We start from the raw sequence: 13,773 nt of genomic DNA on the forward strand, positions 1-13,773 counted from the left end.
ATGGCACCGTTTAGGGGAGGGGGGGGGGGGAATCTGTGGATGGCACCGTTTAGGGGAGGGGGGGGGGAATCTGTGGATGGCACCGTTTAGGGGAGGGGGGGGAATCTGTGGATGGCACCATTTAGGGGAGGGGGGGGGTCTGTGGATGGCACCATTTAGGGGAGGGGGGGGGTCTGTGGATGGCACCATTTAGGGGAGGGGGGGGGTCTGTGGATGGCACCGTTTAGGGGAGGGGGGGTCTGTGGATGGCACCGTTTAGGGGAGGGGGATCCGTGGATGGCACCGTTTAGGGGAGGGGGATCCGTGGATGGCACCGTTTAGGGGAGGGGGATCCGTGGATGGCACCGTTTAGGGGAGGGGAATCCGTGGATGGCACCGTTTAGGGGAGGGGGATCCGTGGATGGCACTGTTTAGGGGAGGGGGATCCGTGGATGGCACTGTTTAGGGGAGGGGGATCCGTGGATGGCACTGTTTAGGGGAGGGGGATCCGTGGATGGCACTGTTTAGGGGAGGGGGATCCGTGGATGGCACTCTTTAGGGGGGATCTGTGGATGGCACATAGGAAGGGGTGGGGTTTAGAGAGAAAGGGGTTTGGCCTTGACAGGAAGGGGTGGGTCAAATTTATATTAGGGGGGTGCCCGAATTTAGTCTCGCCTAGGGCAGCACAAAACCAAGATACACCACTGGGCCAGGGTGCTGATGTTGGCACAATAGCCCTGCATCAACACATGGAGCGTCACTATAAAGTGGCGTGGGAAAACAGTACCACTCGTTTAGTGTTACAGCCTGATGCAGCAACCGCTGGATCTCCCACAGGCCCGCACCCCCTCTTCAGTAGTCAGGGCTCAACAAGGTCAACAGAAGGAAGCTGTTGTTCCTTCTTATCGACTTCACTGTTGTCTATTGCTTCTGATGCTCTTCCTCCTACTTCTTGTTACTTGTTTCGACAGCAAATGATCACTGAGGCGATTGCAAAAAGACAACAGTATGCGTGCACACATCCAACGGAACAGAAGCTGAACGTGCCCCTGGCCAAGTTGCTGGTACTACAGTGCCTCCCTTTCCATATAGTTGACTCTGCACATTTCAGAGAACTGATGGTTTGTGTCCAGCCAAGATGGAGATTCCCAAGCCGACATTAGTTTTCCAAAAAAGCTGTACCAGCCCTACACATGTACATTGAGTAGAAGGTGGGCCAGACTTTCGGTGTCTGCCCGCTGCATCAGGGAGGGCTGACCCACACGCCCTGCATAGCATAGTCTTCAATGTCATTGTCACCCGTTTCCTCAAGTCTTCCACTGAACTGCAAGAGCTGTTAAAAATGTCCAGAAAACTGTGCATGTACTTCAGCCCTTCTTATGCTTCATTCACACGTCAGTGTTTTTGTCAGTGATTTCCATCACTGATTGTGAGCCAAAACCAGGTGCAGCTCTAAACACAGAACAGGTGCAGATCTTTCCCTTAGACCCCTTTCAGACGAGCAAGTGTCTCGCTGCGGACTCACAGCAAGACACCTCCTGGCCTGAACTTCCAGGGGGTCACCTAGCATTATATTGATTTATGATGCTATGTAAACCTTACAGTTCTGTAATGCATTAGATGACACGGACATAATTGTCACTGCCTGCCCTGCGAGAGATCTGAGAAGATCGGATAGATTTGCAGCACGTGAGTCTATCTGACAGGTCTTTCTGTGTTTCCTTTCTGTTTATTGTTGTGTGCTGTATCCCACCTCTCAACAGGTTCTGCTCGTTAGCTGATTAAGAGGCTCTATTTAAGTCCGCCTCTTACTGCTGACTTTGCGGTTGTTATTTTCCTTCTGGAGTTCTATATTGGTTGTTTGTGGATCCTCTACTTCCCGCTCGTCTCAAGCCAAGTCCTCCTGTTTTCTCCTTTGTGCGTGTGTTCCTGCTAGGTCTCAGGGAGACGCTAGTCACTTCATGGTGGAAGGTACTGACTGTCTCATTCCCCTCTCCCTAAGTATTGCTACAGTGTCATCAGGGCTTAGGTTCCAGCGTATGAGTTTGTTCACCATCAGGACTTGCTCATACTGTCAGCAGTCAGGGAGAGGCTCAGGGATTGTTATGAGGTGCAGTTGTGTGCAGTTGTGTGCTGTGCAGTTCAGTTCAGTTCCTGGTTGAGGTAAATCCAAACCATTTCAGATGCGCTCAGGTAAATCCAAGTGAGAGTACAGTTGAATGCAGTTCTCTCATGAGCCTTCAAGAAAGCAACAGCGATGTAGCTGAATATCTGGAGGGAGGTATATTCCTAACCTCTCTACTCTGTCCCTGTCGGTTACATAACCCAGGGTTAAGGCCTGCAAGTATTCTTCCTAGAGGTGAGCCATCCACTACAATAGATCGCTCTTCCAGGGTGACTAATGTCTAAACTGTATGCAGCCGAGCAGGGCCGTCTTTAATATTGATTGGACCCTGGGCAAAAATTTACTTGGGCCCCCTGGATCCCGCCTTCCCACACCTTAGCAGGCAATCACGCCCTCCACCACAACACACACACAAAAAATCCACACATCTGGTAGAGTACAGTGAATTACTGTAAATACTTCCAGTTCTGAAGACTCTAGCGGCTCAGGATCAGTGGGCAGCTGGAAGTGGGCACCGCTCTGCAGGAAGGAGACCAGGGCTCAGCTCACCCTAGTGTTACAGTGCACCCCAGCACCCCACAGTATGCAGTATAGCACCCTATAGTATACAGCACCACACAGTATGCAGTATAGAACCCCACACTATACAGTACCCCACAGTATATAGTAGAGCAGTATAGCAGCCCACAGTATACAGCACCCCACAGTATACAACACCTCACAGTATACAGCACCCCAAACAATACACGATACAGCCCCCACACTATACAGTACAGCAGTATAGCACTCCACACTATACCGCACCCTCAGTATACATTATACAGACCCCCACAGTATACAGTACAGCAGTATAGCCCCCCCCCACTATACAGGCCCCCCACACTATACAGCCCCCACAGTATACAGCCCACCACAGTATACAGCCCACCACACAGTATACAGCCCACCACACAGTATACAGTCCCACACAGTATACAGCCACCCACAGTATACAGCCCTCCACAGTATACAGCCCACCACACAGTATACAGCCCACCACACAGTATACAGCCCACCACACAGTATACAGCCCCCACACAGTATACAGTCCCACACAGTATACAGCCCCCCAGAGTATACAGCCCCCCAGAGTATACAGCCCACCACAGTATACATCCCACACAGTATACAGCCCACCACAGTATACAGCCCACCACACAGTATACAGCCCACCACACAGTATACAGCCCCCACACAGTATACAGTCCCACACAGTATACAGCCCCACACAGTATACAGACCCCACAGTATACAGCCCACCACAGTATACAGCCCACCACACAGTATACAGACCACCACACAGTATACAGCCTCCACACAGTATACAGTCCCACACAGTATACAGCCCCCCACAGTATACAGCCCCCCACAGTATACAGCCCCACACAGTATACAGCCCCCACACAGTATACAGTCCCACACAGTATACAGTCCCACACAGTATACAGCCCCCCACAGTATACAGCACCCCACTATACAGTAGTTTACAGTATATTAACATAGCCCCTGAGTGTCACCTTTTTCTGATGTACTCTTCACACAAAAAAGCTCCACAGTTAACTTCTGCAACAATCCTGATAGGACCTGTGATGACCTCATAGCCATGTGACCAGTAATTGCTAGGTTACTGGTAACATGGTGATGATGTCATTAAGGTCCTAAATCACAACTTTAACACAGTACGATCATGATGCCTGGACTCCTGGTAGAGCTGACAGCCTGACACCCGGGGCAGTGGCTAGCAAGGCTCAAGAGGCAGCTGCCTTGGGCCCCCCAGGAGCAACTGGGCCCGGAGCAGCTGCCCCTTTTGCCCCTTGGTAAAGACGGCCCTGCAGCCGAGTATATAAGGAATTATCACGTTTATACAAGACAAAGGATTAGCAAGATAGTCATTACTTTAAGACTTATTAAGCACCTTTGTAATGGGTGTAGGAGATAGCTTGAAGCATCTACATCTCCAGTTTAAATCCTGAGGACAGTCAGGCCAACTGTCAGAACAGCATTGGAATAGAAGTTTCAGGATTCAGAAAAGCACCTTTTTATTCAAGGATTAGAATCAGTCTGGAGTTGTGACCAGTGTAAGACTTTAATTATTACCAGCCTAGTCTGAGCAGTAGTTTTCTTATGTATTACAAGAGCCTGTACTTCATTGAGGCTTTGCATTTCCCTTTCCCCATATGCATGGGAGATTGTGCTTAATGCCGGATTGTATCAAGAGACTGTTTAATTCCTATGGCTGTATTTTAATCAAGAGTCATCTTCAGTAAAGTGCGATATGGAGTTTCACCCTGCTTACCTCAGACTCAGTTCCTCTATTAACACTATAGTAAATGGTTGTACCTCCATCCAAAAGGTACTGGCATCACGACTACAAGGGACATTGCCACTGGCACATTAATACAGACCACCAAGGGCACCTCAAACCACCATCTGGCCAGTGTCCCTTACACCAGAGTGTGCCCCAGAGAATCCTTGTGCCATTCTCCTTTTCACTTACGCGAGCCTGCCCAGGGACGACATAACCGTGAGTAACCAGAACTGTATTTACCTTGGCCCACCTAATGCTCACACCGTGACCTCACACATAATTCCCCTGCAAGGTCTGGCATACCGCACAAAGGCAAAATGCTTTTCCCCAACATTGCCTGCTATGCGACACTTCCACTCGCTGGAACTCCACGCTCCATGTGTTAAGCCACCTGTACAAGCAGAGGAAGGAGGACAATGATTTCTTAATGCTGCAGACGGACAAGTTTACTCCCTGGTGTAACTTCCACATTAGCCAGTGGCAGCTCATGCATGACATGTGCCATTTACTCAGGCCCTTTGAGGAGGCCACTTTATTTGTCAGTCAACCGAACTATGGGATGAGTGATGTCATTCCACTCCTTCACGTCCTGGAGGGGATGCTGAAAAATCTGATTAGCGGGGGGACAGAAGACATGGCACCTACATTTCACAGCCATATGAGCCTTGAGGAGGATGAACTGGCAGAGGATGAGGACATAAATGCCCAGGAATTTTATACACAACTAGGTGGCTTATCTTCCCAAGCAACGTGTGCGTGCTCAGGAAGGTATGACCAGGAGGGCCCCCTGCCCTTATGCTCCACTGCCATGACTGGGGGGGGGGGGGGGGGGGGGGGGATTTGGTGCAGGAGCAGCACCAGCTCCATATGCAGCAAATTCAGTCCTGAGTTTCTGATGAGCAGTTTTTTTTCAGCCGCCTGCTGAAGAAACCAACCAGCAGCACCAGAATATGCAGCAGAGCCTCAACCAGCAGGTGGTGACAAACTTGGACTGCTCCCTGTCACCCATGATCCAAGATCCCCTGGACTACTGGACATGGAAACTTGAATTGTGGCCGCAAATGAACAAGTTTGCCATGGGCATGCTTTCCTGCCTGGCCACTAGTGTGGCATCAGAGCAGGTGTTCAGTGCGGTGGGGGGCATAGTTACCCCTAAGAGACCTTGCCTTTCCTCCTAAAATGTTTATACACTAACTTTCATAAATATGAATCAGGTATGGATCAACTTGGATTTCCAGACACAGGTGCCTGATGGAACAGAGTAGATCATTTTGCCACTAATGACCATACTGCTAAATGGGCCATTACTTCTGGCTACATGCTGCTGCCACCTGCCTGATGCCACCCGCCTGCTGCCTCTACTGTCATTCCTACAATGGGGTTTTTTGTCCTACTCATATGTAGATGTTAAATTTTTTAAAGGATATGCATGCCACTGGGCCTTGCTATCACACTCCTCTTTTTGGGTTCTGCTATTAGTGTGTTTTTTTTTCAAAAATGCTTTTATTGCATAAAATTTAAAAAATATACTTATTTTGTATTGCCTTGTCCATAAAGACCTGCTCTTTGAAAATATCACATGATCTACCCCATCAGGAGAACACCGTAAAAATAAAAAATACTGTAAAAATATAAAAAAACTATGCTAGAACTGCAATTTTTTGGTCACCTTGCCCTGTAAAAAATGTAATATCAAGCGATAAAAATAATTGTATGTACCAAAAATGGTAGAAAAATAAAAAAGAGCTCTCACAAAATGGCAACACAAAAACGGTTTTGTTTTGTTTTTCAAATGCTTTGTGTTAAAAGCAACAAAATTCAAAAAGCTGCCTTTTCTATACCTGGCTTCCCAAAAAGTAAACAAAAAAGTAATGAAAAAGTTGTATGTACCCCAAACTAGTATAAGTTAAAATGGAAACTCATCCCATAAAAAATAAGCCCTCACACAGCTCTGTCAAGAAAAAAATAAATAAATCATATAGTTGCCATTGGTACCAAAGAGGCTGTTTGAAAGCAACATGGTGCCTGTAAACCAATTCATAAAAATATGAGCTCCAAAAGCTAAATGGCACTCTTTCCCTTCTGAACCCTGTTGTGTGCCCATATAGCAGCTTACGTCCACATTTATGACATTTCCGTACCCAGCAGTAGCTTCCTGTGAATTCAAGCAGTGTGGTGCGAGTCTCAGATAGCATGTCATATCTGTGGAAAAATTCAAATTTTTATTTTGCACCGGACGCTGCACATTAGTTAGGGGTCTTTCACACCTGCGTTCTTTTCTTCCGGCATAGAGTTCCGTCGTCGGGGCTCTATGCCGGAAGAATCCTGATCAGTTTTATCCTAATGCATTCTGAATGAAGAGAAATCCATTCAGGATGCATCAGGATGTCTTCAGTTCAGGACCGGAACGTTTTTTGGCCGGAGAAAATACCGCAGCATGCTGCGCTTTTTGCTCCGGCCAAAAATCCTGAACACTTGCCGCAAGGCCGGATCCGGAATTAATGCCCATTCAAAGGCATTGATCTGGATCCGGCCTTAAGCTAAACGTCGTTTCGGCGCATTGCCGGATCCGACGTTTCGCTTTTTCTGAATGGTTACCATGGCTGCCGGGACGCTAAAGTCCTGGCAGCCATGGTAAAGTGTAGTGGGGAGCAGTATACTTACTGACCGTGCGGCTCCCGGGGCACTTCAGAGTGACGTCAGGGCGCCCCACGCGCATGGATGGCGTGATTGCATGGCACGTCATCCATGCGCATGGGGCGCTCTGACGTCATTCTGGAGCGCCCCGGGAGCCGCATGGACTGTAAGTATACCGCTCCCCCTCTCCCCACTACTACTATGGCAACCAGGACTTTAATAGCATCCTGGCTGCCATAGTAACACTGAACGCATTTTGAAGACGGATCCGTCTTCAAATGCGTTCAGTTCACTTGCGTTTTTCTGGATCCGGCGTGTAATTCCGGCAAGTGGAGTACACGCCGGATCCGGACAACGCAAGTGTGAAAGAGGCCTTACATAGTTTGTAAGGCTGAAAAAAAGATATATGTCCATCAGGTTCAGCGTGTTATCCTGCAAATTTGATCCAGAGGAAGCCAAAGAAACCCCATGAGGTAGAAGTCAATTTTCTTCATTTTAGGGGGGGGAAAAATTCCTTCCAGAATCATAATCAGAAACTCCCTGGATCAACGACCCTTCTCCAGAAATCTAATAACTATAACCTGTAATATTATGACACATGACACTTTAGAAATACATCCAGGCCCCTCTTGAATTCTTTTAGTGAGTTCGCCATCACCATCTCCTCAGGCAGAGAGTTGCACTGCTCTTACCGTAAAGAATCCTCTTCTATGTTTGTGCACAAACTTTCTTTCCTCCAGATGCAGAGGATGTCCCCTCGTCACACTCATAGTCCTGGGAATAAATAGATGATGGGAGAGATCTCTGTACTGACCCCTGATATATTTATATATAGTGTCACGGTCATATTGTTGTTTGACCGTGACGCGGTTGCCGTGCAGACTCGTTGCTGGTGGCAACGTGTAGTTTTTGGTTTGCATGTGCAATTCCCCTTTAAGGTGTGCCTCCCTGCTGTTTGGTGTGCTAGGGGTTAATCTTCTAGCTAGTGGGGATTATGGTGTGTCCTGGGTGTGGCCGCAAGATTGTTATATACCTGTGGCTTGCAGGCTGGGGGCAGTTGTACTAGAGCCTTGTTTGGTGATGGAGCTCTGCTCCTTGCCTGGGTGATTCTGCCCAGTCCTTGAGGGCCACCTTATTGGACATAAATTGTCTTTCCTTATTTATTCTCCTGATTCCCTACCTCACTTGTTATTTATTAGGTGTGGGTTTATGTTCAGGGCGTGTTGTATGTCTTCATCGTTGTTACATGTCTGGGCTGTTGTTAGTGTTTGTCCCTACGTGTATTTTTGACGTTTGCCCAGGATGTGGAAGCCTGTTTGCAGCGCTGCTTGGGGCTACCATGCACTGTGTGAGCATGGGGGGCTCTGGCAGAGTTGGTATGCTTGATTCCTGTGTGGGTTGTTTGTACTGTGACCTGCTGTGTGTTCGAGCACCTGTACTGATGCACGGGTTCCAGTTGAGGAGGCTTCGGCAGGTAAGTGAGTTGTCTTGTTGTTCCTACCTGCCAATCCTCTTGCTATGACTGGTCTCTCCTTTTGCCTTTGTTTCTAGGCCTGTGGAGACTCTGGTTCATCCGTGTCTCGGAAGAACCTGGTTGTCTCTGGTCCCTGTCTCCTAACCTCAGGGAAATTCAGGAATTTCAGGGTTCTGAGGTTCCAGCGTATGGGCCCTCCTACCTTAAGGGCCGGCTCATACAGTTCGGAGAACAGGGCCAGATTTAGGAATGCTTTAGGAGGTGACCTGCTCCCTTATTCCGGCGTACTTGCCTAGCAGCTACCTTTTATCTCTTTACATTGTACGGTGGGGGAAACTCCGTGACATATAGTTATTAGATCTCCCCTCAGTATTCTTTTTTATAAAATGAATAACCCTAATTTTTCTGGGTTCTATAGTCCACCCATTCCAGTTATTATATTAGTTGCCCTCCTCTGAACCCTCTCCAGATCTGCTATGTCTTTCTTGTTCATAGGAGCCCAGAACTGTACACAGTACTCCATGTGTGGTCTGACTAGTGATTTGTAAAGTGGCAGGACTATGTTCTCATCACTGGCATCTATGCCCCATTTGATGCACCCCATAATCTGATTGGCCTTGGCAGGAGCTGCCTGACACAGGGTGTTCCGGTTGTAGAAAGTTATCCCCTATCCCTGATAGGGTATTACTATCAGATCAGTGGGGGTCCTACCGCTGGGATCCCCACCAATCACAAGAACTGGGGCCCCGTAACCCATGAAGCCCCCTGAAATGGATGGAGCAGCTGATCATAAAAGTACACCACGGCTCCCCTCATTTCCATGGGAGCACAGTCAATAGCTGAGTACTGTATAGTGTAAATCAACACATTAGGCCTCAAAATATACATAGTGCTCTTATATTCCTGAGACCTCTCATACGTTCAGGCAAAAGAATAGGGCCACATGTAGGATGCTTCTATAACCAGGGAACACAGCATAATAATAAGAGGGCTTGCTTTTCACACTTGACACTGAAATGACATATCTTGACACTGAAATGACATATATTTCACAAATATTTGGTAGAATATTCATCATATATTTGCGAATTCGAGATTATTTTCCTGATCGCGAAAAATCAGCAATGTAATATTCGCATAATGCGCGAGAAATACAGGCGTGGGTCACTATAGCTACATTTTTCAAGTTGCTAGAAGTTTCCTGAGACAGGAGAAAATGGTTGGCACTGCAGAACATTACAATAGCTTTATATGCAGATAGAGTGCTCCAATATATTCGCGATTGTGAAATCGGCACTAATAATGCAAATATTTTGGCGCAATACATGCAACTTTACATTTTAACAGGTCTGACTACTTATTAGTGATTGGTGCACTAAGTATTGTTGTGAACTTGTGACATCACAGCACTATGTATGTAGCATGTATGTATGGACAGCAGAACTTATCAGATACACTATATCTCTAACCTACACTGACTATCTCCCACTATCTGTATTATATACATATATATATATATATATATATATATATATATGCTATCTAACTATCTAATGTAATGACACAGGAAAGCAGAGAGCACAGCAATAGCACTGCTGTCTCTCTCAGATCTTCAAAATACTGCATACAAGGGCTGCTGGGGAGGTTCTTATATAGTAAGGGGTAGGCAACTTTCCTATTGGTTGCTAGGGATGTTGCTAAGCTCAGACAAAGACATTGCAGCCTTCTCATTGGCCCACAAGCAAGAAGGGAGGTTACTGATTTAAAAAAAATCTAGAATATTCGAAATTACGAATATATATCACTATATTCTAATTTTTTGCGAATTCTCACAGTGCCGATATTCGCAATTAATATTCGCTATTCGAATACTCGCGCCCAACACTAGCTAAAACTACATATAATTGGAATATAATGTCATTTTCCGTTTTATGTTCCAATATTAAAAAATTCTATGAAGCATCTGTGGGGTCAATCCAATCACTATATCCCTAGGTGAAATCCTAGAAGACATTAGTTTCAAATGGGGTCAGTTTGGGGGGGGGGGGTTTAGACTGTACTGGTACCTTATGGGCTCTGCAAATGTGACATGGCGCACAAGAACCATTCCAGCAAAATCTGCCTTCCAAAAACCACATGTTCCTTCCCTTTTGGACCCTGCCTTGTGCCCATACAGCACTTTGCGACCACTTATGGAGTGTTGCAATATTCAGGAGTACAGAATAAACAAGGATAAGCAGGCACACTCTAATCTGGTAGAACAGAAGATGGTTGATGTGAAATGCTGGACTAGAGCAGCGGTGCCCTTAATGGGGTAGGTTCAAACTCCTTAATACGAAAATAAAACAAAGTACGGGTACCGCGCTATATCTAAAGCAGTGTATGAGAGTGGTTATCGTATAGAACCATAAACGCAGAGAGTCAAGTTCGTAATCTGCTACAGAGGTGGCGATCGCAAGTCCGTGCTTCGCATATACAAAGACAGCTGTCACAAGTCTATACTCCACATGCGATTTTCAGCAGCAATTTCCTTCGCTTCGCATATACAAAGGCAGCTGTCACAAATCTATACTCCTCATGCGATGAACCTGTTATCCACCTCCAGCATATAATCGGATCTCGCCTTGAGCCACCGACCGCCCACTCCAAACCGGTCAGGATTACCTTCACAAAAAGGACAAAGAGATGGTGCAATACCCTCAACACTTTGAGGTAAGAAAAGTTTTTTTCTACTCACAGATTTTGCAGTTTTCACATGCGTATAAAATTGCCCGACCCAGGTTTCGCACTTAGCTTCGTCAGGGGCTGCGGTGCAAATGCCGCTGAAAGTCAACAGGTATATAACAACCCTTAACCCCGGAACAAGTACGGACTTCCGTTGTCCGGCAGTATGTTAGACAATTATATATTGTAATTATATTACTATAAATACATATAGAATGCCAATATAAAAAATGGCTCCAATAACTTACATTAAAACATTCTATCAATATTTCAGAGTGTCATTAGGAAATACATTAAATATAAAAATTAAAAATATATATGATAAATATATGTAAAAACATTCACAAAATTTGCTTATATATTAAAACAAAATATATTCAAGAGGATCAGACCATGCAGACCGATTTGATGTCCCATTCGATGTTGTGTCCGTGTGGCTGCAATGTGTTCATTTCATAAATCCATTGAGCCTCCCTTTTATTAATCTGTGTTGCGGGGTTACCTCCTCGCCAGTGGCGTTTCACAAGTTCCACGCCACAATATTTGAGACCAACGTGATCTTTTTGATGGAATTTTTTGTAATGTACAGAGACACTATGGGTCTCAAGCCCCTTTCTAATATTCTTAATATGCTCAGCAACTCGGACCTTCAATTTCCTCAATGTTCTCCCAATATACTGGAGACCACACGGGCACTCCAGCATATAGATAACTCCCATAGACTCACATGAAATATTCCCTCTAACTTTTTTTGAGGTAGATTTGGAGGTAGACACAATATCTTCTATTTTACTTATTTTCTTATCCTCCCTTGAGCGTTTTTTGCAACATGGGCAGAAACCGCACCAGGTGAAGACATTGCGCAATTTAGATGTATTTGAATCTTCTTTCACATAACTGTGTACGATGCGGTTTCTGACAGTAGGGGCTCTTTTAAATAAATCTGGGTACAATCGATTCATTTATTTATAATTCTCGTGGTTTGTAAGTATAAAAATAAAAAATAAAAAGATAAGATATCCTTTTAGTAGAAAATGATTAATAATAAATAATCAATAATAAGAGTAGAAAATAGTGGGTGATCACCACTGGGTAATGGATACCCTGCAAAATATCTGGAAAAAAGTCTGGAAAAAATGTCTATAGAGTCTTTCATAAACTGTTTTTCATATGATGGTGGCCACTGTTTAAAGGATAAAATTTTATAAAAGATATATCTTATAAGATAAGGTAGTCCTTCATAGAGGTAAAAGAACGCTGAGCAGAGGATGGTGGCTCTGTTTGTATAATATGTTGTAGATGTCAGTCGCCGCACAGCCCGGGATAAGTATTGCGCTATTTGAATATACTTCTAATAAAACAGCAGGCATGTACATATAGCTACAATTCAAAGCTTTGGATAATATGTAACTGTTATTTGTATTCCATATGCCAAGCTGTGGAGGGAAGGGAAGCTCTGTGCCTGAGTGCGGCGTCCCCCATTGTCTCTGGCTACAGAGGTCACTTACCCTTCCTAGCGCTGGGTGTGTTTGATCCTCTGGCAGTGATCGGCGGTTCCTGGAATGCTGTGTCAATTCAGTCCAGTTCAGAGTCAGTGGCGTCCCTCGTGTTGCCTAGGACGCTGGGGGGCGTGGTTCGCGCAAAGTTTGTTCTCCGTGTTCCTCCTGCTCTGTTTCAAGTGGTGAATGTTCCAATAATCCTCAGCTGCTTAAACGCGTTTTGGGACGCAGTCCCTTCATCAGTAAGTGGAGGATTATGGTGGATACTGTGGTATTTATAAGGCAGCAATGATCAACTCATTTTTCAGCTAATTATCATTACCAATAAGGTTAATGCGTTCAATTAGTTACTTTATACCAGTCTTATTTGGCACATTCGGTTTGTAAAAAGTGAAAATAGTGAAAGGAAAAAAATAAAAAAGATAAGATAAAAGTTAAAATGAAAGAATCAAAAATATATATATATTGTATATAAGAATAGGAATGATATAAAAAACGTAAGCAGAGATGCCTGATTGGGACCAATCGCTCCTATGGTAGGGTGATTATTTTTTCACATCAGTTGATTTGATGGGTATTCTGATTTTGTCCTTATTTTACATGTCCCGTAGGTCAAACACCTTTATTTTGGTGGTGTCAGGGAATAATAGCTTATTTGGTTGGATATGTCTCAGATGGGTTTCTATAGTGTGGGTGTTTATTGATTGGTAGTATTTGTGGTGTTTGTGGGTAGAGGACTTGTTTTAACTCTGGATGTGGACTAGGTCTATTTTCTGTTTTCTAATTGTGAGCATACAGTGGTCCTGGTGTATCCTAATAGTGAGCATGCAATGGTCCTGATGTTTCCTGGTTGTAGGCATATGGTAGGATGAGCCCATTATATTGCTGGTCCGTAGTGTGAAAGACCCAGCAAATATTTCGGGTTTATCATCCCTGTATGTACCACAAAGGGAAAAACAACATAGACTGTAGCAAAAAACGGGATTTA

The sequence above is a fragment of the Bufo gargarizans genome, chromosome 2, assembly GCF_014858855.1.
Source record: "Bufo gargarizans isolate SCDJY-AF-19 chromosome 2, ASM1485885v1, whole genome shotgun sequence".
NCBI lineage: Eukaryota > Metazoa > Chordata > Amphibia > Anura > Bufonidae > Bufo > Bufo gargarizans.